General features: G+C 34.9%; 1 protein-coding gene and 1 non-coding gene across 6 annotated transcripts in view; one reads left to right on the top strand and one right to left on the bottom strand.

Annotated features, from left to right (window-relative positions):
- Nucleotides 1-26,972, top strand: part of Grik2 (glutamate ionotropic receptor kainate type subunit 2) — a 744,982-nt gene that overhangs the window by 139,553 nt on the left and 578,457 nt on the right. The gene's annotated exons all lie outside the window — the stretch shown is intronic.
- On the bottom strand, nt 23,455-23,580 carry LOC123462623. Its single transcript, XR_006638410.1, has one exon. It is a non-coding gene; the product is annotated as a small nucleolar RNA SNORA31 (small nucleolar RNA).

Below are 26,972 nucleotides of genomic sequence, written 5' to 3'. Positions count from 1 at the left end.
GGGCTACAGCTCTGTGGATTAGAATAATTGTCTACCATACATGAAGTCCTGGATTTCATCTCAAGTACTGCCTCAAAGGAGCGTCGTAGTGCATGCCTGCAATCCTAGCACTTGAGTGGTAGAAGAAGAGGGGTCAGAAGTTCAAGGTCCTTTTCAGCTACACAGCAAGTTTGTGGCCATTCTAGGCTATGTGAGGCTCTGATTCTCCCTCTCAAACACACACACACACACACACACGAAATAAAAAGCAAGGTAAATTAATTGAATGTAAATAAAAATGTAAATCATTATTTTCAAAACTTGGCTTGAGCCTTGGAGTTTCAAAATTTGACAATCTGGTCCTATTTCTGGGTTTTCTGGCTTTAATGACTATTATATGAATAAGTAATTCTTCACAAAAATATAAAGATCCAAGTGGAATAAAAAAGCAGTGTTGGGAAAAAAAATTTCTTGAAATGTATCTGGTGAATTTCTGTCTCATTTAAAGCCAGTTATTCTAATAAACTTATCAATAGATTTTTACCACATATTTTAACCTGTATATCAAAATCATGTCAAATATTTCACATGATTAAAATATTTCTAAACAATCACTTTAATCCCATTTGTTCATAGTACACACTTGTTTATAAAACTGTATTTTGGGGCTGGAGAGATGGCTTAGTAGTAAAGGCACTTGCCTGCAAGGCCTAAGGACCCGGGTTTGATTCCCCAGTACCCATATATCCTAGATGCAGAAGGTAGCACATGCATCTGGAGTTCATTTGCAGTGACTAGAGGCCATTGCACTACCAATTCTCCTTCTCTATCTGTCCCCTTCTTTCTCTGTCTCTCTCTCTAACAAATTAATGAATAAAAATGGGCTAGAGAGATGGCTTAGCGGTTAAGCACTTGCCTGTGAAGCCTAAGGACCCCAGTTCGAGGCTTGGTTCCCCAGGTCCCACGTTAGCCAGATGCACAAGGGGGCGCACACGTCTGGAGTTCGTTTGCAGAGGCTGGAGGCCCTGGTGTGCCCATTCTCTCTCTCTGCCTCTTCCTCTTCCTCTCTTTGTCTGTCGCTGTCAAATAAATAAATAAAAATAAACAAATTTTTAATGAATAAAAATATTTTTAAAAGCTATGCTTTTCAACGCTCTATGAAATAGGAATCAAACTTCAAAGACTATAAAGACTCACTATATATGAAAATGATTTAAAAATTATTGACCACATTTCTTCACATTTTGGGCTTCAAATTGTTTAACAAAATATTTTGCCTATGATTAATATAATGACTGTCATGTTTGTGGTACTATTCCTGTTTCCTTATATTGATTTATTTATTCTCTCTCTCTCTCTCTCTCTCTCTCTCTCTCTCTCTCTCTCTCTCTGTGTGTGTGTGTGTGTGTGTGTGTGTGTGTGTGTGTGTGTGCATGCCTATTATTGTCCTTCTCAGTAATGCAGTCTACCTTTATTGAGATAGGATTTCACATCCTCTAGCTTGCCAAATAGGCAAGAATGACTGAACAATAATCCCAGATATCTCTGTCTTTGTCTCCAGCTTTGGGATTAAGTTGTGTGCTTTGCTTCCAGACACTTGTACATTTTAATAGCATCAAAGGGCTTAGAGTTCTCTTCTCTTATGTTAGGCTTTTTTTTTTTTTTGTAGTTTGCACCTGCTTTTAAAAACTTTTGTATATATTATAATAGGTCATATACCATTATTCCCTTACACCAACTCCTGTTACTCTGGAGACCCTCCTCAGTGGGGTTATGATAATCACCATGGTGTCATAAAGGCTGCTCATTCCTGCTCTAGGAATGACAAGCAAGAAAACACATACAAATCATTCTCCTACCATATCTTCTTATGGAGATTGTTCATGTCCTGTAGCCCAGAGACATAGAGCATATAGCACAGCAGTTCCCAAAATGCTATTGCTCTCTCCTACCTTCCTAACTTTGGCTATGTCTGCATGTTCTGTTCTATCAAGTACCTTTGAAAAAATGTGTGCGCCATTACTCAGGTTTATTTTAGACATGTATAAGTGTGTGTAGTGTGTGGGGAGGCACATATATGTGGGTACGCATACATATGCATGTGCATGTCAAAGCCAGAAAAAGACGTTGGGTATCTTCCTCAATAGCTCTCCTCTTCATTTTAATAAGACCAGTTATCACAGGAATCCCTGGTTCTCTGTTCTAGCTAGCCACCTGCCTCAGCATCTTTATCTCTGCCTTCTGCATGCAAGGATTACTGATGCACCAAACCCACCTGACATTTAAGTGGTTGCTGGGGTTCCTAACTTCAGTCATCATGCTTGTGAAAGTGCTTTAATCATGGAGGCATCTCCCCAGTCCTGATTCTCAAAGTTTTTTCATGGGCTTTGGGGAACAAACTCAGATTCTGTTCTTACATTGCAATCTCTTTAACAAATTAGCCACTTATCCAACTCCTGATTTTATTTATTTGTAGCTAATGGATTTATAGTCACATGGTTTAATTTCAAAGATTTTGCATGAGAGTATGTTTTAAGCAAATCACCATTACAGTTTTAAATTATCTAATTTTATTTAGTGGTTAATAATGAACTTTTAAATGTCATGTGTTCTCTAATTGAAATATGCTAGACATGCTGGTGTTTTAAAGCAGATCTGCATTTATCCTATAACTTAAAAGAAAATTAAAGTCATAATATTGGAATAATATTATTATTGATTTATGCCTCAAACAAAGACATGCACTGTTGGCATTGTATAAAGTGATGATCACATAATTTTTTAGTATTTGTTTTGAGAAGTAAGGCAGCACTTGAAACTCTGAAATGACACATATAATTTTTGAAGACATTTTGAAATCTTCATTTTCTAAGGAAGGTAGATCATGGAATACTTTCTTAATGTTACAGCTATTCCTTACAGTTTAGAACCTGGAAGGAAATAGCTTATATTTTATACACTGTTCATTTACATGCATTTATATAGCTGTAATAAAATATAGAATTTGATTTAGTCTGAAATTTGGCTGCTTTCCCAGCAAAAGGAAAATATATAAAAACTGAATTTCCTCCTCTGTTAGACAAGTTGGCTTCTTTTACCATCATACATACATATATATATATATATATAAATGATGGTATATATATGATGTATAGTGTGTGTGTGTGTGTGTGTGTATGTGTGTGTGTGTACATCTATACACACACATATAGTGATGATACAACATCTATGTTCTGATTCTGACAGTTGATTTATGGAGTCTCATATTTTGAACGATGCTTATTTCAGAGCATAAATTGGGTAAATTCTCAAATCACCATATAAGCAAGCAATTGTCCATTATTATTGTTTTTCCTGGAGTACATTTTCTGTCTCTGTCTTTTCTTCTCTGATACATTTCCTTAAATACATGATGGCCCATTGCCATCATGTCGATTTGTAGTGAACAAATATATATACTTAACAGGATGTGTTGTAATAATAAATGAGAAACTTTGTGCTGGAGAGATTGCTTAGTGGTTGATGCATTTTCCTGCACAGCCAAAGGACCCTGGTTTGATTCCCCAGGACCCACGTAAGCCAGATTCACAAGGGGGCACATGCATCTGGAGTTCATTTGCAGTTGCTGGAGGTCCTTAACCAATATCTCAAATTATTTACTCTAGCAAAGCATCCAATTAATTGCCAAAAAATAATTAAGATATATGTATGGGAAGACAGTAAATGTTTTATTCATAGTATCCATAGATTGTCTTTTTTAATAGTTTGTATTTAGAAATTGACTCTAGTATGACAATTTGTGAGTATTTTAAGCTTTACCCTTTCCATCTTGAGGCTAATAGTTAAACATGAAAAAAAAATTTCTCATTTCTCACAAATAGAGCCATCATGAATGTTTTGTGTCCCCAAGTGTTTGGAGTTACTAATATTGTAAGATTAAGCTTTTATTGAAATCTGACTTGTTGTTAAGAAAAATATGTTGGCAATAAAGTTAAAACAGTGATATGGCAAATGGTTTGTTTAATTGTAGTTAGAGAGAAAACAGCCACAGTTAATGTACAACAGTTTTTAATGACACCTCTCTGTGTGCTAAAAGAAAAAAAAATATATGTATGTAGTTATATATATATTCATTAGTTAAAATGATCAGAATGGCTTTAGGTCCTGCTCATATGTAAGTATTACTTGCTCATGCACTCTGAACTTCTAGCATACATAATTTTCTTTTGTTAAACATGCAACTACTGAGCTAATCAGCAAAGATTGATGGCACTTTTTCTGCAGCAGGATATTCAGGTTGTTGTACAGAATGCCACAATTTTAAGGTCAAGTAAGTGGCTTGCTGTCTTACTGGAAGTGCAATGTATTTGCTGCATGAAACAGAGAGCAATCCCACCTACGGAACAGTGAGTAATGAATCAAGATGCCTTAGCCTTGCCTGAATATTTCCATGAAGTATTTCCTTGAACTGTCCCAAGGTATACTTGGGGCCAAATATGTTTGAGATATGTAGGTTAATATATATTTCATTTAGAGATTTGCAGCACAGCCTTGAACACTGAAGGACCTGGAAAGCTCTGCAATAATGTCATCTGTAAAATTGTCTGGCCTCCTCTGTAGTTTGTTTTGACCATGTACTAAGTGTCTCGTATAAGAACATACTATAGGAAAATGTTTCTTGATTTAGAACCTCATTAAACCAAAAAAGACTCCATTACATGTGGGAATACTTGCTTACTTTTTTTTTTTTTTTTTTTCAGGCTGACCTGGTATTCACTCTGTAGTACAGGCTGTCCTTGAACTCACAGTGATCCTTGAACCTCTGCCTCTCAATTTCCTGGGATTAAAGGCATGCCACACCATACCCAGTGGCTACTTACTTACTATTGAGAACTAAATATTTATTTAAATCAGTGTTGTATTTACAGATATATTGATGAAGTAAATGGAGATTGTTTCAATATTTTAGGAGGAAAATTTGGTAAAACATTTAAAAATATAAATTATTGTTTGGCTTGAAATTTATGATTCTAGAAATTTACCCATGTTCAAAAGCTTTTCATGTCTGACTGTCTTCTAAACTCTTTTTTAAATTTTTTATTAGTTATGGATATACTTATTATGTTAATAGCATATGTTTCTATCATCCTTTCTTTCATCCCCACCCCTTTTCCAAAGGGACCCTCTCCCTGGAGATGACCTTCATTGTGGGTCATGCATTGTGGGGGCATCCATCAGTTATGAGGAAGAGTCAATGTTCCTGTGCATAATGTCCCAAACTGTGACTCTAACAATCCCTCTTACAAAAAATTCCCTGAACCATTTTGGGTTCTTCAGTGATGGGTCCTTAGAAGCCTCTGGATATCTACTTTGGCAGGTGTTGAGTGTCCTCAGTGTCTATCTCCTTCACCCTTGTGCTAATATCAGGTTCACCAAGAGAGCAGCACTCTTGTTCATTTCCCCTATACCTCTGTGGTTTCAGCTAGGGCCAGAGTGAAGTGCCATGGTTCCTTTATCTGCTCAAGTCCTGATGACAACTAAAAAGAGAAGCAAACTCTCTAAAGGAAAGGGTAGTCAGCACAGGTTAAATGGGAAACCATTATTAATTTAGAGAGAATTTAATGGTTATAGAACTCTTGTGGCCTAAGATTATTGGGAGCTTCATATTGAAAATCAAAATCATTATCTGGATGTTCTGAGTGGATTTTTTGATTTTTTCATTGTTTAGTTTTTTGAGCTCTTTACAGATTGTAGAAATTAGGCCTCTGTCAGTTGTATAACAGGCAAAAATTTTCTTCCAGTCTGTGGGTAATATATTGGCTCTGCTTATGGTATGTTTGTCTATGCAAAACCTTTTCAGCTTCTTAGATCTCATTGGTTGAGTGATTAAGTTCCTGAGCTACTGGGGTTTTGTTCAGGAAGTATCTCCCCCCTCCTATATTGTGGAGTATTCCTCCTATTTTTCCTTCCAGTAGTAGAAGTGTTTCAGTTCTTAACCCTCAGGGAAATACAAATTAAAACATGAGATTCCACCTTACCTCAGGAAGGATAGTAAACATTAAAAAAAAAAAATCAAATGAAAACCAATGTTGGGGAGGATGTGGAGAAATAGGAACCTTCATTCACTGTTGGTGGGAATGTAAGCTGGTACAACCACTATGAAAATCAATACTGAATCTCTTATTAGAATGCTGTATAATGCCCTATGCATTTCTCTAATCCACCTTGGATAAATTGGAGCACACAACATATGATCCCAGAATGATGAGTACAGATGTGTTTATAGAGGCTGGAAATGGCAAGAAAAGATTCATAGTACAAGTGGGATTTAAATCAGCCCTAGTGTATAGGCAATAGAGTGATCTCAGTATTACTTTCTTCCAATTTCTAAGTCTAAAACAAGTATAATGGAGTTAATTAGATTAAAAAAAGTTGTTTTACTGGTAGTGTTAACATATTTTAGGCAGTTTTATAATAAAGTGGCTGTTATAGCATTTCATGCATACAAAACCATGCATGGTATTATTACTGTTAATGTGGTTTCATAAACACAAATAGACTGATATTCCATGTACTTTTCCTTATACCATACTTATAGTGAATGTTCAATATTGGTTATACCATCATTGAGCCTAGTTTTCAGCTACCTAGTGCTATTGGTATAAAAATGTTGGTTGTGTACCATAATAAAACAATGTCTTTTAAGTCTTGTAAAGGATGTTTTTTTCTTTCCTATGATATCAGAATTCTTTATTCTTTGATTGAGTTACTAATGGTATATAAGGAGAATGTTTGAATCACTCTAGGCACTTGAATTGTATAAATTGTAAATATGTATACAAAACATGGAACTTTGTGAGTTCTGAACTTCCCTGACTGAAAGTAGACAGAGTTTCATGTTTATCTTGACTTCTAAATTTTACTCTCTCAAGAAATTTTATAATTTTCATCATGGACATGATGCATAGTTTTGATGTCATGTGAATTTCATTTTTTTTTTAGAGAGAGAATTGTTGTGCTGCAACCTCAGCCGCTGCAACCAAACTTCAGATACTTTCACCAACTAGTAGACATGTGCAACCTTATGCTTGCCTCACTTTTGTGTGTTTGGCTTACCTGGGATCTGGAGAGAGATAGAACATGGGTGCTAAAGCTTCCCAGGCAAGCGCATTAACCACTAAGCCGTCTCTCTAGCCCCTTCATTTCTTGTAGAACAAAGTGATGCACTTATTCTATTTTTAATATTTATTTATTTGAGAGAGGGAAAGAGGCACACACACACACACACACACAGAGAGAGAGAGAGAGGGGAGAGAGAGAGGGAGACAGAGACAGAGACAGAGAAAATGGGTGCACCAGGGCCTCCAACCACTGCAAACAAACTCCAGACACATGTGCCCCTTTGCGCATCTAGTTTACGTGGGTCTCGGAGAGTCGAACCAGGATCCTTTGGCTTTGCAGGCAAACACCTTAACTGCTAAGCCATCTGTCCAGCCCAACTGCACTTATTCTTTACAACATAATACATGAGAACTCATAATTTAATATGTTGACATATGGAAACTCTAAGTCAGTCTGGGTTAAAGTGAAATTGTACCTCAAAAAAAAAAAAAAAAAAAAAGAAAATTGGATGGACAGACTCTAGAAGTTCCCTGTAGAAGCTACAGGGAACTCAATACAAAATCAAATCAGACTGCTAACAGCCTTGCCATGGCTCAGGAATATTTTGGAAAAGGGGGGTGGAAAGATTATAATGGCCAGAGTGGGTAGGAATACCCTTGAGGCATGTCCCCACACTCCCCACAAAGATTGACGAAGACCTTCATGACCCCACAGTGAATACCATAACCCCATTGAAGAAGGGCCCCAGGAAAATGGAATCAGGGTTGAGGTCATAAACGAGTGTAACCTTTTATAAAATAAAATTAAAAAAATGGATAGGAGAGTTAGGTATGAAATATTAACATTTAGCATAGGCATAAATAAATAAAGAAAAATATATAATAGCCAGCAGTGCTTAGTGAATTCTGCACTGATGAAGGCTTTCTTTGCTATGGGGGATGGCATGGGGAACAAAATGTATAACTTGATAGGAAAATGACAAATTTGCAGAATATTCATATATGAAAATATCCAATAAATATTTATATATACATATGGGCTGGGGGATAAAGTGCCTGGAGGGTAGCTAGAAGTACGTGAACAGAGCCCACATAAAAGCTGAGAGCTGTGGCCAGCTTTTGCCATCTCAGTGCACCTACAGCAGGAAGGGAGGCAGGAATTAAGACAATAAAAAATAAATTCCCAGAATCTTGTAAATCGAACAGCGAACAAGGGCAGAGCCTGCTTCAAAGGAGGTGGAAGATGAAAACACATCATGCATGCTATGGCACCATGTCACTGCACTCCCACACAGGAACACACACACACACACAAAATAATATTTCTGCTGCAGTCTGGGGTGTCGAATGGAACTACATCCATCTACAGACTGGTTATAGGGTACAAGTTGGGTGATTTCGTGGGGACAGCTGCACAGCAGAGCTATGCTAGAATGGCAGGACTTATTTTATCTCCTCAGTCATGTGGCATTGTGTTCTCTGTGGGGCTTCTCCACACAGTCCTCACATACAAGAATTGCACTTTGTTAGGGCAGGTTTCCTCACTGAAATACAAAAGCAGAGGTTTCTGGTTCTCCATAGTTGGCCCAGAATTGGCATATTGTCTCCTCTACCAGATCCTGGATATTACAATTAGTCACCAATACCATCCAGGTTCAAAGAGGGGATACCTTTGGAAACCAAGTACCACATGGGTTAATAAATATTTCTTGCTAGAATTCTAGTGAGGGTCTCTTATCTGCCACTATTTTTTAGAAATATCTTTTATTGGGTTTGCATACAATAAGTGCTAAAGAAAAATAATACAAAAACTATTAAATGCTCATTTTTGTTATACTGTATCATTGTATTTATTTTACATCTTGTCAAATAGATTATTATCCCTTTTATATTAGGAGATATAAATATCTGTTCATTTTTATTGAGTAGAAACTTTATATGTACACAGTATATGTTGGTTGCCATTATTTCCTCTTTTTTAACAAGAAAGAAAAATATCAGGATCTTTTAACTCATTTTCAGTGATCTTTGATGGATGGCAGCCTGTCCTTTGTCAATCTCTGTGGGTAATGTCAAACTATGAAAGGTAATCCCAATGTTCTTCAGATCTCATGAGAAGGAGACACAAAAGAAGCCATCTTAAGATCTCACTTAAGGGCATAATATGTCATACTTTAGAGCCACAGTCTAACATGTATGATCTAGTAATGTCCATTGTAAAATAATTTGGAAATAGCTTTTGCCTTATCTACCATTCTTCTCTGATGAAATTTTGACAAATAATACCTGGTGAGTGATTGTTGTTCTCCCTTCCTTGTGTTACAACACAGTGCTTTAAATACCTCATTCTTACAAACAGAAGATGAGTTCAGAATGAAACAAAAAGGTGGCCATAGGTGTTAGGTATATCAGCTATGGCATCAGATTGCTGCCGTAGCCCTGCTCCACAACTCAGTGTGCCATGTAACGGTGGCCGTGTTTCCATGCCTCCATTTGGTGCCGTTTCTTTAGATGCAAAATGCAGGTAGTTACAGAGTTCTTGTCATAAGCATTAAATGCCCTAGTCCACAGAGTGTTTAAAGTGATGCTGGCTTAGTGACACTGGTTAGTGAACATTAACATTATGATTCCATACTCAGCCATTCAAAATGTGTGGTCTTAAACAGATTTTGGAATCAACAATATTTTAAATTCTAATGATAGATTATTATTATTATTGTTATTATTATTATATCTTGGTTCTGGAGATTAAACACAAAACATCACACATTCTAAGCACTGACTTTATCTTTAGAAACAGCCATATTTTCAACTTTAAAAGTTATTCCTTCTGTTTTTTATGTTTACTGTGGAGTATTTAGTAGATTTTTCTTAATCAAGCAGATAATCAATTTTACTGTCAAATCTATGGAATGGTAATATTACGTGAGATGAATAAAAGCTATACATATCCTTATGTTAGTTCAGGTTAGGTTACAAGTTACTAAAATTACTATAGTTTCAATTTTTAAATTTAAGGTAGTGAATTATGGACATCTGTTATAGTTTCTGGTGTTCTTGAGTTAAACTTGACTTCTACATAGGAGTGCAAGCAAACTTTCCAAGACTGGAGCACACCTACTCCCTGTGGCTTACTCTGTTGGCTGATCTATGCTTCATCATGAGATAAGTCTTCTCTTGTGAGAATCCTAGTATGCAGCTAGGAGTGAAGAGACATTGCATGGAATGGAACAACATACTGAGCTCTCTGTTTATTAAACATTCTAACAAGCAGAACTTGCTTTATTATATCAGAGGCATTTATAAATTATGTACATGTGTGGATTATGCTGTGTCTTGCTACAGGTTTGTCTAGCTTTAGCTTACTCTATATTTTGAGGAACTTCAAGGCTGACCAGATGCCCAGAGGCAAGGGCTCAATTACAGGTTTCCCGTGCTTAAGTGTGTGGCCTATGTCTCTGTGGTTGCAGTCATCATGCAGAAATAATGTTTACCTGTTCCGTAAAGCTTGATTGGAAGGTTGATTTGAGATGCTAAAAGAAACAAACAAAAAGAAAAAATGTCAAATCATTTAATTCTGATGTGCTGAGAAACCCTATCTAGTCTTGCTGTTTTCCTTCATTCTGTGTACTCAGTCCATGGTGGTACTCCAAATTCACAATGCTCTTTTGGTTATGAAATTTACATAAGATGAGGAAAAAATAATTGGCACCAAGAAAAGGCCATGTGCTAAAGCATGAGGTCGGGTGATGCGGTGGCTGAGCCTGTGAAAATCTTCTCCTACGGAAAAAGTCCACATCTTGCATTCTGTCTGATTAATGGTCCAGATGGAGTATTAAGATGGATTTCTTTTTCATCAATGAAAATGAAGAGTGCCTAAGAGTGCCTGCAGATTTAAATGTGATTTATTATTCATTTACTTGTTCTCTCTTAAATTTCTTAATTCTTTTGGGATATACTGAACATAGCAAAACTCAAAACAAAGTTCACATGTCAAATACTATGTGTTTTTAGGTGTTTTTTTTTTTTTAAACACCAGAGCATCATAAGTGAATTAACTTTGTAGGATTTTTCTTTTCATTTATATAAATAATGGCTAAATTAATGCATTCTCACCCAATAATTCCATTATAGTCTCCAAGGCTCACCACTCATTAATGGCTTTTCTAATTGCTTTATGAGAAATTACTATGTGATAGTTATTTTCTCCTTTTTCTTTCTAATGCCATTGAAAGTTGCTAATTTACTTACTAGATAATTAAGGATAAGTTACATAATTTATCTGAGCACTTGCAAATAATTTCAACATACTGAATTTGTGATATAGTGTTCTTTTCTGATCTATTTTCTGACATTTATTAATTCAGCCATTTATCCAACAAACAAGGTTTGAATGTTCACAATTTGCAAGGCATTGATCCAAACACTGAGAATCATTATAGAGAGTTCTTTTCTTACAGGAGTTTATATTCTATTAGGCATAGAAGACTAAAATAATTCAAATTCAAGGTTGAAAGTGATAAGTAAAGTGGCCTAGAGAAAGGACCTTTTGGAATTTAGAAGGCTGGAGATCATCTGTGGCTTGGAATTTTGAAAATGGTGCAGTGGTGAATTTTTTTCTTGCTTGTATATTGAAGGAAAAATTATAGTTAATTTTTATTAAAATTAAGATATCTCTGTCCATTGAGAGATGATTGGTTATATGTAAAAATATATACTTCAAAGCTGTTTTAATATTTAAAATACTTAAAAGCCAATATGATATAGATGCTGACAGTAGAAAAGAGTTGTTTGGCTTTTCAGAGTGAGAAGATGTCTTCAGAAAATCTCTACTCTTTGACTGCTGACCCTCCTTGTACTAGTTTATGCAATATTTAAAAGAGTCTCAGATCACATGTCTTTACATTGAAGGATGACTACAACTTACTGTTTCAAGAAAAATCAAGTTTTAAAATATGGTCAGTAATGTTTGTTGTATTAAATCATGTACCTATATTGATATGTAATGAATTGTCTAAAATGTTCAACGAAAGTTTAATGGATTTTTTAAAATATTTTTTTTTAATTTTATTTATTTATTTATTTGAGAGCGACAGACACAGAGAGAAAGACAGATAGAGGGAGAGAGAGGGAATGGGCGCGCCAGGGCTTCCAGCCTCTGCAAACGAACTCCAAATGCATGCGCCCCCTTGTGCATCTGGCTAACGTGGGACCTGGGGAACTGAGCCTCGAACCGGGGTCTTTAGGCTTCACAGGCAAGTGCTTAACCACTAAGCCATCTCTCCAGCCCAGTTTAATGGATTTTACCTATTCTGATTCTTTTGTTTTGCTTGAATTATTTATAGTTACTCTGAGTACCTTTCTAAAAGAAACAAAGTAATTTAAAAATAATTTTGTCAAAAGTCATTATAATACAATTTAATGGTTAATGATATATTAGTGTGAGATATGAAATCAGAAGGAAGTCAACATTCTGATTTTGGATTTACTAAAGCACCATAGTTTAATAGGAACAGAAATGAAATGAGAATAAAATGATGAAAATTTCCAAAATTAGTTGTTTAAAAATTCCAGACACCTGTAAGAGTATTAACTTGACTTTAAAATTTGCAAATTTTGAGTAATTTTAGTATGGAAGTAAAATAATGACCACTAAGAATTCCAAATGTAGACCTTGTTCTGGAAACAAGCTTTAGGTGAGTTTTGGTTAACCAGACTACAATTAGAAAGATTTCTTTTTTTAAAAAAAAAATGTTCATTTTTATTTATTTGAGAGTGACAGAGAGAGAGAGAGAGAGAGAGAGAGAAAGAGAAAGGCACATAGAGAAAGAGAGAGAATGGGCGTGCCAGGGCTTCCAGCCACTGCAAACGAACTCCAGACGCATGCACCCCCTTGTGCATCTGGCTAATGTGGGTCCTGGGGATCGAGCCTTGAACTGGGGTCTTTAGGCTTCACAGGCAAGCGCTTAACCGCTAAGCCATCTCTCCAGCCCGAAATATTTCTTTTACGAATTTGCAGCAATAGTCTGCAAAGTTGGGCAATGAAGACATGATGCGTAGTAGTGGTAATGGAGTCGGAGAGACACACAGGCACCAACAGTGCTTGGAGAGAAGATGGACAAAGCTTAGAAGCTACAGAAGGCCAGGGAGACAAATGTGGGGAAGTAGCCACTGACTAATGTAGGAGGATTAGCAAAACAAAAAATACCACTTCAAGAGGGATTATTTTAGTATACCCCAAAAGTAAGAAGATCAATATGCAATATTCCCATACAGTAAAGCTCTCAATAAAATAAATAAAAATTAAGTGCTATAGGTTTGTGAGAAAATAGACGTTAGATAATATTAGATCTGTATGGAAACACAGATTTCTCTTCTATTCTATGTAGGAAAATGAAAGAAAGGATACTGATGACAAAGTGCAAATAGAGGTTGAGTTGGCTTCATATACTTCAAGCTTTAAGTGCCACTGCACATCATAGTATACTTGGTAAGCCTATTATCAATGTATCCAGAAGTCTTTCAGTCCCCACATGTACCTAGTCCAAAATTAATGATCCTTCTGTGAACCCTTATAATTATATGTACACCTAATATTCCCAATTTTACATTTCCTGAGTTTTGTTTCATTGATTTGTATGTTTTAATATATCTACCTCAAAAGGTAAAGACATACATACATCTAAACTGTCTAGTTGAATGAAACAAAACAGGTTACAAGAGACCTGAAGACTGAAAACCTTCCATGAGTTTTTGTAGAAGCCTTTGATGTCCCCGAGGAAGTCTACACAATTATAAAATATATTTCTCTCACTGTTTGCTGTCTTCCACATGCATATGTATAGATATATGAGTACATCACTTACTGAGAATTTTCAATTATATGTTTAGAGCTGTGGCATTTTTCATTCATTGCAGGTTACCAAATGGCATTCTGACTAGTTTCCTTAAAATCAGATAATGGTTCTGAATATGGTGCTACCTCCTGCTAATCCTTAACCAGATTGTTTCTTCTTTCAAAGTTCTGTCTTAGTCAATGTTGTTAAGGTTTGTTGTGTCACATATCTGATTCTTGTTCTACCAAATTTGCTTTCTGAGCATCTCTTAACTATATAACCTCCTCTGTTCCAACACCATCAATGCCAGTTCTCATAACTGCTCAATTGTCTGTATCCTTTTGTAGCTCTATCTTCCTTGCATCCAACTTTATCTACATCCCTAAGCCCATTGGCAAAGATCATCTTTATAAAATACATATTTCACTTTTATATTTGTATTTTATAATACTGCAAAATTATAAAGAACACTTCTGGGTGTGGTTAGATGAGCTTTGTGCTTTGATGTGTCTACATTTCTAACTTTGTTTCTGTTGTATATTTTTTATTCCAATCATCATGACCATACCACAGATATTAAACTTTAATGTTGTTTAGTATTGTGTAGTTCTTTCTCTGGAATTTCATTTATTCTATTCAAAATAATTTCTTTTCATCTTTTAGAATGAGCTCAATTACCCCCTCATCCAAGTAGTAATCCTGACCATGACTGCTAGGTTTTATTATCCTCTCCTTTAAGACCTGTATGTGTGTGGTTTTTTTCCACATATATATTTGCATTTACATGCCTATGAGCCAGAACATTTTATTGTGATTCCCAAGAAGTATAATTGGCTATATAGTTTGGCACCAGGGCACAGAATCCAAACTTCTGCATAGAAAAAAATCCTAGCAAATTAGAAAACAACATTTAAAAAGTGATCCTTTTTAGTTACCTTAAGAAAGCACTTTAAAGAATCAGGTAGAGATAAATGAGGTTGAGAACATTAAGGAAGACAGAAGAAAGAATCAGATGCATTAATGTACATACATATGTACATGAATTCCAACAGTATCAGAGTTTCATGGGCTTTTATACAGGAAGACCTAAAAAGAAAAGAGTGTATTTTGGAAAAATCATGCAAAAAAAACATGATTTCAGAATATGATTCCATGTAAGAAAAGAGATGACAATGAATGATGAAGGTTAAAGGGTTACTTTGCTCTATATGCCTTTTGTCTTTGTTGCTTTGTACATGCAATGAAAGAGTTAAGATATAATATGAGGAAAAGATGGAAAATAAAACAATAAGTGATATTAAAAATGAGTACATTGAGCTGGAGAGATAGATTGTTTCATGGTTAAGGTACTCGCCTGCAGTGCCTAATGACCTGAGTTTGATTCCCCAGTACCCATGTAAAGCCAGATGCACAACCTGGCTAATGTATCTGGAGTGCATTTGCAAAAGCTCGAGGCCCTGGCATACCCCTTCTCTCTGATTCTCTTTTTTCTGCTTAAAAGTTAATAAAAAATAAAATGAGTACAATAAGGAAATGTATACTAAGACAAAATGAGTAATTAATCATAAGTTATGGAAAACTTTCCAAGGAAACGGTCAATACCCTTACTTTCAGCATGCTTCTCATCTCTGACCACACTGGGAAATTAACTTGCAGCTACATTACAGAGGACTTTTAATGTACTGAAGAATTAATGTGCTTCAACTTAGGATGGTTTGACAAAGGATTTTTTTTTTAAATGAAGTGGTGCTTTAGTTGGTTGAATTAGTGTTTTTATAATATAAGAAAGCCCAGCCTCACAAGATAAACAATTGCAAATATAATTCTTGCATCTAAGCATAAGTAATAGTGTGAACATTCATGTTTCAATGAAAACAGAATGAAGCATTGATATGAAGTATGTTGGGAGGAAAATAGTAATTAGAAACCAGGGGCTAGGGAAGAAGCTAAGTCTGAGAATAATGTCAGATATTCTCTTTGCCTACATACCCGCTATTCCCCCCTTAATATCAATGTACAGATAAAAGATGCTTACTCCTCAAATCTGTTCAGAAAAGGCAAGCTATTTTTAGATTTTAAAATAACTGAGATTTTGAAATAGCAAAGAAGTCATCTTAGTCTATTTCACCTTGCATCCTGACAGGGCTATTAGGCTATTCACGATGGAAGGGTATTAGAGAGACCGTGCCAGCAGTGCTCTGTGTTGAGGGTGTGTCCAGCAAGAACAGTTCAGGGATTTGACCGTGTGGCAGTTACTGAACCATGTCTTCCTCTGTAATGCGTCACAATCAAATAATATCCTCATGGTGCTGCCATTGGAAATTCTGTATGCTTTCTGACATTCTTGTATTTGTTTTGAATTTGTTTCCTCTCAGGTATGGAGAATTGTTTTTTGTTTTCTTTCTTTTTTCTTTTTTCAAGGTAGGGTCCCACTCTAGCCCAAGCTGACCTGGAATTCACTCTGTATTCTCAGCATGGCCTCGAACTCACAGAGATCCTCCTACCTCTGCCTCCCTAGTGCTGGGATTAAAGGCGTGCGCCACCATACCTGGGTGAGATCTGATTTTTTAATACCCTTTTTCTTTTCTTTTTTCCTCATAAATATGAAGAGAAAAGAATCTCCAGATAAAAAATCCAGTACTTACAAAAATATTCTACTCTATCCAAGATTATATGAATATTTTCCTCATTTTCTAAGAAAGTGATGGTGATAAGAGACTAAGAAGTAGAAGCTGTAATATAAATCAAGTTTTAATTTTTCCTAACATACTTAACAAAATTTTACAATATTTATAGCATTGGGAAAAAATATCAATAGGAAGATTGTCAAAATTCTTTGTGGCTCACATTTTGTGACTGACATTGTCTTTATTACCTAGTGCCTGTATTCAAAAGCATTACTGAAGTCTTTCAGTTTATGCTTCTAATACAGAATAACTTCAGCCTACTTGTGGGGCTGAAATATTTGAGAAAGTAAAAGAGATTTAAAATAGATTGTATCTGTGTATACTACTTTGTTTTTTTAGCTCCTTAAATCTCAGATATACAGGATAATATTGTGATGAGCAACTCTGAAGTAGCCCAAATGATTGTCCACATATGTAAAGAAATTTTTGGCTATTTTTATGTTTTTTAATGCTTTTATATAAGATACACTTCCAACAAGATCTGTAATTCTTGTGAATATTGGCACAGGCAGCTTTATCACCAAAGTCCTATGACAGGTATCAGTTATAAAAAATAAAGTTGTCGTCTTTCATGTCATAATAGTACTGAACTTTCCTAGCCAGACAGGCACACTCAGAATCAGAACTCCATGGCTATCATCTGTGCAGCACCCTGCCAATATGAATGGACCAACGTCAGTATGGAAGGTGAGATTTGGTGTGCATAACTCCTTGAAACAAATTATCCCCTAAACCCTGAAAAAAGGCCATGCAATTTTGAGCTACTAAATCAATTATTCTAACAGCATTAAGAACACAAAGCAATTCATCAATGAAGCCATTATCAACAAAAACTCAGGGATTTTCTCTGCTGAAGAACAAAAGAACACCATCCCATTGACTCTTTTAAAGGTGTGTGGTTTTTCTTTCTTTTTCTCCCCCCTTACTCTAAACCAGCAGGTTTATAAGCCATGTACTTGAACAGCGAAACCATTTGCCATTTGGTGGAATTGGCTGACATTTCCTTTTTTCTGGGCAGATTGCAGATTACTCTGACATTATTTTCCTGGGCTCTGAGTTACATCATTAACATATTGCTTGTGACTAAAAGCAAAGTAATTTCATTTTGTGGCATAATACCCCACATTTTCCACAAGTAGTAAAAAGTGTGATTTCTCTCAAAATAACTAGGTACTGCTTCAGTCTTGTAAAAAAGAAAAAAAAAACAGAATTCTATTAATATAATAAAATGTATCACTAAAATGGTATGTCAGAGGGGAAGGAAAACCTATAAAGGCATGATGTGTTTACTGTTGATATCTCTAAATCTTGGCTAGAAATGAGAAACATTCATGAAATATTGGACTTAAGCTGAGATTACATCAGTATGATGGCAATATCGCACTTGTCAACTAACAGAATATAACTGCCTTGTTGTACCACATGAAAAAGAAAATTCACTTTTTGATCTAAGACATAATTCTTTTCTTGTCCGTGTTGTAGAACTTTTGTGTTGTTATGTAAAGAAAATAGGAGTCCAGAAACAATGCCACAAGATGGCTTTGTTTGGGAAGCCAAGAGGTAAACAAATACCTGATTGTTAATTAAAGTGACAATCAAATAATTACCAATGCTCTCACTTTAATTTTCAGTGTATTTCCTCCCATCCCATATTTTCTGTACTAAATTAAATCTAGTGAATAAAATAAGCAGGACAACGCTGCACAATTGTAAGTTTCTCTTCTTAAAAAGCAATCCTTGTAGTGCAATGGTATCCAATATGGATGAGTTATGTGAACGATTCACATGCTATTTTTCTTTTCTTTCATTATGTTTATGAAGACATAACTGCTTTTAACAAAAGTAGGCACCTAAATGAAGCATCATAACAATGTTTTGGTCACACACACTTTAATGTTTAAGCAAAGCATCAAACTAATTAGCAAGCTATGCTTCAGAGATAAAATATATAGCCTGCTAGCAGGTTCTAATGCAGTTTTTTTTTTCATTTTGTTACATTCATAGAGTTAATTCTTCTCAGCTACATGACAGAAAATATATAATCTAGAGGATCAAACTATAATTTTATGGTCATCCAAGATAATTATTATACTAATTACCTATTATTAATTCCATTTTCCATTTGTTTCATTGACATTTTGAAGGACAAAGGAGGTTGTTTTGATGGGCTTGCTTTTCATCCCATCACCATTTTTTATGATGAAATGTGTACAAGAATGATGTACATTTCTTCAGCATAATCTATTAACATTATGCATCAGAGATGACATGGTTTCTATAATACCTTAGATAAAATGTTATTAACTGAGAAAAAAATGTGTTCAATTTTCAGGAATTATCAGCAGTATCTCAGGCATTACTTCCTTTTCATTCTGGCATGCCCATCTTCTTCTAATTCAGGTTGTTAGGCTTGTCCTAAAGGAAATATGTGCATTCAATTTTCCTTAGATGCAAAAAAATATTCAGGAGATGGGACAGAGGGAGGCATTGTGCACAAGTAATGACAGAATGAATTAGGAAAGACATTTATAAGAATTATAACTGCCTGGGTCTATCTTATTTATCATTATTAAGTTTTTATGATTTATTTTATTTTTATGTTATTGAAGACACATGGCTCAGGTTATCACTTGATTTCCAGAATTCATCAAAACATGATTTTTTTCCACTAGTGACAAAATTACCTTGAATGTTTTAAGCTACAATTTTCCTAACATATTTTAGCTAATAATCAGACGATTGTTGTTTAGACAAATTTTTTCTTCTGGCAGGTTATTCACACAAATACATGTACAAATTTCAATGACCATTCTTATTTAAATGGTAAATATGTTTTACTTTAATCAGTGCTACATGATTAAACACCCATGAACTTAACATTATCCATAAGTGTTGTCTTTATAATTTGTATTTTCAAAAATAAGAGTAAGATGAACAATTGCAGTACATGGTTTTTGAAATGAGTGACATGCTGTTTGTTGGGTTTTGGAAATGGATTTAAAATACATTAAGGCCTTCAAGGGCTTTCAGGTCTCTGAAGTTATATTTAGCACATTATTTGGAGAAAAGTAGAAGCAACAACTAAGTCAGCTGGAGGCGTTTAAGTGATGTGCATGTTGTCATAGAGTATCTCTGGATGTTTACCATGGCTCCATATTAATTGTAATTAATATGAGATAAGAACAACTATTTTCATTCAACTATTGGATGAAAAAGAAACTTATGTATTATATATAGTTTAATATTATTGAAATATCAACTAGGATAACTTAACATTATTTTGCCCAACGAAAATTGTTTATAGCCAGAGAGGGCTCATTATTATTCTTTCAGAAGTCAATTGTAAAAATAAGTAACATTTCAACAGAAAATTGTTTCATTTCCCAAAATAAAAGTACTCTGTGTATTTGTGTGCACACATACATGCATATATGTTTATGCAAATAAAGAAACTAATTTAGGGTTGACATAAGCACAAAGTAATGACTTTGCATTGAGTTCCTTACTATGGTTTTGTCTCATGTGCAGAAAGACCTGGGATTTACAGGATGATGACAGAATGTTCAAGGAAAATGGAATGAGTTTCAGGTTATCTTGTGAACTCACAAGAACTGTCCATGGTTTCTCTAGTTTGTGATGTAACTGGAGTAACACAAACAGTGTTGTTAGGTGAGCTCTGGAGGGCTCCTTTGGAAAAGGGATGAAAGAAAGGATGGTACCAACATATGCTGTTTACATACTAAGTATGTCCATAACTAATAAAAATAAATTCAATGATGCAGCAAGAAGGAAACAAAGACTTGTATTTTCAAGCCTATTGCTTTGCATAGGCGATCCACCAAACAGCTCAACAATACTAAAGGAAACACATTGTTATGAGCAGACATTTCTTTTTTTTTTCAAAATTTTATGTTTTATTTATTTGAGAGTGACAGAGAGAGAGAAAGAGGCAGAGAGCGAGAGAGAAGATGAGCATGCCAGGGCTTCTAGCCACTGCAAACGAGTTCCAGATGCATGCGCTCCCTTGTGCATCTGGCTAACGTGGGTCCTGGGGAATCGAGCCTCGAACCGAGGTCCTTAGGCTTCACAGGCAAGTGCTTAACCGCTAAGCCATCTCTCCAGCCCCAAGCAGATATTTCTTAACACAAGTCTATAACCTAAGCTTTTCTCAAACTATCTGCATAGTACTGTTTACATAAAATACTCTGAAATACAATAGAAATGAAACAGTGAAGTTTAGATGGGCTAAGATACAAACTTTGAGAAAAAGAATCACATTACCAAGGAAACCAGAAAATGTACACATTGACACTTGAAACTAACAGGTTAGGATGCTTGGTAATAATATATCCTAAACTAGCATCTTTTGCCTACACCATAATTTTGGCCTGTGTTATTATCATAAAGTACACTGGGGCTCACAATTACAGGACAAATGATGTTTTGAGGGCTTGAGAAATAGCTTAGTGGTTAAGGCACTTGCCTCCAAAACCAAAGGACCCAGGTTAAATTCCCTAGGATCCACGTAAGCCAGATGCACAAGGTGGCACATGTGTCTGGGAGTTGTTTGTAGAAGCTGTAGGCCCTGACTTGCCCTCTCTCTCTCTCTTGATTTGTCCTCTCTCTCTCTCCCTCTCTCTCTCCTTCTTTCCCTCCCTCCTTCTTTCTCTCTGTTTTCCTTTCTCTCAAATAAAAATGAAAAATATAAAAATTGTGTTGCGATACAATGATGCTTAATTAGGTTATTCACAGTATAATATCAATTAATGTAAGTGGAGTAATTTCAACTGAACTGAACATTGGCAAGAGAAGTGTAGATCTTAAAACCTTCAATTGTCTGTGTTTTTGTGGTGGCTTGTATTGTTGGCATATCTAGGAGATATGCTATCTATTTGCCATACTTTCTAATCAAGTTCCTGTTTTTTTGTTTTTATTTTACTTTTAATAGGCATTGCATCTTTTTAGTTTAGTTTCTTTTTTTGTTTTTTATTTTTGTAGGCAGTGAGTGCATTCAAGTTGGTATCATTGCTAGCCTCCTCGCTGACCTCTCCCCTCCACTAGGACCCTCCTTGTTGGGGTATATGGGTTGTGCATTGTGGGATTAGCCTTTAGTTTCAAATAGGAGAAAATGTCTCTGTATGTCATGACCCAATGTGTGGCTCTGATAGTCTTTCTGCCCCCTCTTCTGCAAATTTCCCTGAGCAAGCAACGCGTGGTCTAATTTACTTAGCAGCAAACAACCTGACATGATGCTCATACGAGTGCAATAGTGACACACAGCCATGGTGGAAAACCAGCTGCTCTCAATTTGGCTAACTGATCTGCTCAGTGGAACAGAAACCATAGCTGGAGCTGGGGAACAAGTCAGAACCACATCCAAAAATGAACCCACTCTCCATTAAACTATCTCTAAAAAGCAATGGTTAACACATCTACTTGGTGCTAATTTTACTTTCTCTTGGAGAATCTACTTCTCTTTTTCAGATAGATGCAAATCCTAAAGAAAGAACCACCCCATCATACCTCAAAAGGGCCCCAGTTGAAACTAAGAATAATTGGGGAAACATGCAAGAATGCTGTTTTCTTGGCAAACTTGGAACCAAATTTCTTTTAAACATTAGCTATTTTCAAAATTATTAATTCATCAGCATAGAACATTTTATGAAAGTCAATATATTCTTATTAAACATTCACATATATAATACCTTAAACTAAACTTTGAGCTCATAAAATTACAGATGTTATTATTTTTCTGTGGCCCACAAGTGTTTTCAGTAACATATTTGATCTATCATTGATTATATTTGCTATAAATGACCAGAGGTTGCAGTAGTACATGTTACCTATGAAAAGTAACTTATGTGGTATCTCCATAACCTCTTTGTGCTATTCACTTGTTATTGTATGTCTCTGAATATATTAGAAGACTGTTAAACAATAACAGAAATATTTCTAATTTATTTCAGAATTTTCTTATGACTGATATATGGGTACCTTAATGAATTTTTAATAAAACTTTTTGCAGAAAGCTCACAAACTCTTAATTCTGGTCAAATTGCATGAAGCTGAAAATGCTGGATGGCTAAGTTGTTGGCAAGTAGAAACGTTATTTATGCTTTGAAAGTACTAGATACACTATTACACAAAGAAAATATACAGCTGGTAGGAAAAGAAATAAAATTTCAGGATTTATCTAGTAAATCAAGTAAACAATATGGAGTAAATGAACAAATAACTATTACACAGAAGCAAAGAAATTCAACTGTCACTTCATGCCACGGGTTAGATAATGATTATCAGGCTTTTGAAATTAAAAATATAAGAGCATTTTCAGTTGTTCTCTAGATAATAAATCTCACCTGCTATTTCTATTTTCTTTGCCAGAATAATAGCTTCCAGAATGCAGAGTAACCATACATAGCAGTATCAAGGACCACATGACATTCGGTGGGTTTAAATCCAAATCTCAGAACACTAATAACACTATTATGGAAATGGAAGACAATATAATGCTTAATAAAAAAGCTTTTATACTTAAAAATGGGAAATGAAGGAATCTGAAAATTTAACATCTGAAATGGCTATAATTTATCATCTCATGTTAATTGCCTTAAGGTTTAAGTTAATTTTGTAGCCTTTGCTATGATCATCTGCTTAGTAAGGGCTATAAGAAATGACAAAAAATTCATTACTTAATGTCAGTTTCTGGTAGTATTCCTTATATTTGCTGTTGATAGTAAGACATTATTCTGTCCATAAAGTTTTTAGTTTCATGTTTTGTATTGTAAAGGAGAATGTTCTAAGAAATCTAATCCTATTTCTTTTCTAAATTGATGTACTTCCCAATTCTATCTGGGCTGCCACAAAGACAGGCAGAAATTGCAAAGGATCCTTGACTCTCATCGTAGAGCAAACCACAAGAACCACAACCTGTTCATGGTCTATCAGTGGATGCAGGAAATCCAATTCTTAAAGTCCAATCATTTCTGTATAAAGGAAACAAATTTTTAGCTATAGAATTATTTTTACATACCAGAAATATCATATTAGGGATATTCTCTCAAAACATCTTGGCAGTTTTATTTATACCTTACCAGTTAATCCCCATGCCTCAGTTTCCATGTGGTAAAATAAGGTTTTCTACCTATATTATCTGTCAAACTTTTCTTAACTACTATTGGCTCATATTAACTATTAGAAGATGAGTGTACATTCAGTTGATATTTGGCCTTTGATTATGTTCTACCTGCCAAGAAATGTTCACTCTCTGTAGCTTGTATTGAAAGGTTGGTGCTGTTTGTGACTTTTAGTTGAATTTCATTCAAGCACAGATATTTTTCATAGTCAAAGTTTTAACCTGTGATGATTTTACCAGTCCATTTTGGAAAGGTGTGAGTCTATCCTGAAATTTTATTTTGGAGCTCATGAGAAGACTTGTTGTTAATGCAATTGCATAATTAAATTTAGGACATTGGAGGGAATGACAAAAGACACATAATGTTCATTAAGCATGAAATTTTATGAGAAAAAAATCTTAACTAAGTGTCTAATCTTTCTGAGTACTAGAAGCATTCAAAGATGAAACTATATCCTGCAGCGTGAGTTTCCCATCATTGTGTCTGTTCAAAGAGCATCTGTATGATTTTATGGCAGAGGATTTCAAAGTCAGCAGTATGGCTCAAAACAAGAAAGAACCTTCGCAAACTCAGCTTTTATTGAGCCTTTGAGTTCTGATACATCTACTAACTTTGTTACTCTGGAACAGAAGAAGCTACATTAATCCAAAAAGAAATGTCTCTCATGGAATCACAGTGACTTTTGATTGCATTAGATGGTCTTCTAGGTACTTACAAAATTGATCTCCAGATGAGCAGGAAATCTATAATTTCCCAAGTTTGTCATTTTCTGTTATGTATCTTTTTAAGTCATGTTAGACTTACCTTCTATAAATATATATTTCATTTTTTTAGGCACAGACCACATTACTTTTAACTTCATTTCAGCATATTACATCTTAGATGTGATGAACAACATTCAATGCAGAAAACACAATGTCTTTCTCTTTCTCCTTCTATATAAGCACACTACTCTTAGCATATACACATCCTTCTTTCCCACTGGCATGCAACTGCTAATGTTCTAGATCTTTAAAAAACTAAAATAAAAAGTTGGGGGGAGGGAGGGTATTACCATGGGATTTTTTTATAATCATGGAAAATGTTAATAAAAATTAAATAAAAAAAATAAAAATAACTAAAGAAAAAGCCCTACCTCTTAAGTGATATAGAATGTCAATGTCTCAGATTTTGACCTTAAGACAAACCTGAAACCATACACTGTGTTTTTAGCTATATCTGTGGAATACCAGTGCTGGGAAGCAAAGCAGTCTTTGAAATAAAGCAGAAAGTTATATATTAAAAACAAAAAATAAGAAGCCAGGCATGGTGTTGCATATCTTTAATCCCAATACTTAAGAGTCAGAGCTAGGAGGATTGCCATGAGTTTGAGGCCACCCTGAGACTACATAGTAAATTCCAGGCATATTCTTCTGTATGTAATTTCCTGACAACAGAAGTTTTTATTTTTTTCCAATATTTATTAGTAATTTTTTATACTTTGTTCTCATAACAAGTTTGGAGAAAATCACTTGCAATCTAAACATATGAAAGCCCTCAAGCCCAGTATGTATTGATGACATCCTAAGGTGAAATTGTGGCATAGTCATTAATGTAGCATTCCTGACATCAACAAATTCTCATTTTATGTGGTTACATTAGTGTTTCCTAGTTTCTTGCATTTTATGATTCAGTTATGAGGTCACTTACACTCTCACAGTTACTATGTAATAATTTAACTTTATTTTAAAGCCCCAAATGCTTAGTGTATTTGCCAGAAAGCTATTTTGTAAGCAGAGTTTAAAAATTGCTGATCCATAAATGCTTTAAACTTATACATAATACTTGAGATAGTATAAGCCATTATCTTTTATGCATATTTGTTGACAGAAAAAAATCATTTTAAAGGCAAATGCTACCATGTTTCCTAGATTCTGTGTGTCAGCCATAATCTCCTTGCTTCAGTGGCCTTTTTAAATATATGCTTGCTATTGATGTGGAAGCATTTATATAGTGTATGTGCTGGAAAACTCAAAAAGCCCTGAATTCCTGATATTTTTTTTTCAAATGTGGGTACAACGAATATGATCTATATGTAATTTGTTTTTAAGATAGTCCTTTTTGATTTCAACAACAATTTTAGCCTCATTAACATTTGGAATTCTTTTATGGTTCTGCATTTTCCTTTGAATTTACAAAAAAAAAAAAACCTCTCAACGATATGATAAACTATGATTAGATCTACTTTTGAACTGGATTTTATCAGAGCTTAAAAAGAATCAGATGAGAGTCTTGATTATGACATTTTTCTTAGAAACATGAGAAACAGTAAAAAGAAAACCTTATAATCCAAGACATTTTGACAAGTTTTACCATCCTTCTGCTGTGTCTGATTATTGTAAAAATACAAACAGAATGATTACCATTCACATCACATAACTATATTTGCTAATGTAGGAAATTAAATTCCATTTTATTTATGATAAGATAGTATATATTAGAAGAAAACAAGAAAAAGATAAAAAGAAGGTTGGAAAGTAAGAATAAAGGAGGCAGCAGAGAGAAGAAAGCCAGAATACAGAAAAAAGATGAAAGAATCTAAAGATGACACTTGAGGCTGGCATATGTTTGAAATTCCCACAAGACCAGTGGGCAACAGCTGTCTAATAGCATTATTTTCTTATATATTGAGTATTGTCCAGTAAACTTCTGCTTAAATTTGTGTAGATGCTTGTTCAGTTGTGTGTTTAAGTAAATATTTACTATAAAACACCCTTGGTGCAACTGCAGGGAACACTGGAGTTTCACAGTAATATGTAGTCCTTAGCTTCACAAAGGTTAGAGGTCACTGGGGAGACAGAAATATATTATAAAAGTACAAATTATCTTATTTTTAACAGCAGCCTTTCTGATCTCCATCTTGTGGTTTTAGTCTTTTCCTGTTTGCAGTTTCCTGCCAGTCTTCTTCAAGATGCCACTCTCAAACCAGTTTCCTCAGTACATTTTAATTCTGGGAAGGCTGTCCAGCACAGTAAATGGTTTTCTTCTCCTACCAACATCCTTTCCTACTCCGTGGCTTAGCTGCAGCAATAAATAAGACTTACTTAAATGAGTCTATTTTCCTTGGAAATTAAACCTACATGTAAGGATAAAAAGTTTTTAAAGCTGAGTAATCAACTAGGATTCCATACATTCTGTCCTGAGACTCAGAACTGTCATGGAGTACATGCCTCT

This window comes from Jaculus jaculus, chromosome 7 (genome assembly GCF_020740685.1).
Source record: "Jaculus jaculus isolate mJacJac1 chromosome 7, mJacJac1.mat.Y.cur, whole genome shotgun sequence".
Taxonomy (NCBI): domain Eukaryota; kingdom Metazoa; phylum Chordata; class Mammalia; order Rodentia; family Dipodidae; genus Jaculus; species Jaculus jaculus.
The sequence above is the reverse complement of the archived record's forward strand: the minus strand, read 5'-3'. Positions and strand labels throughout refer to the sequence as shown.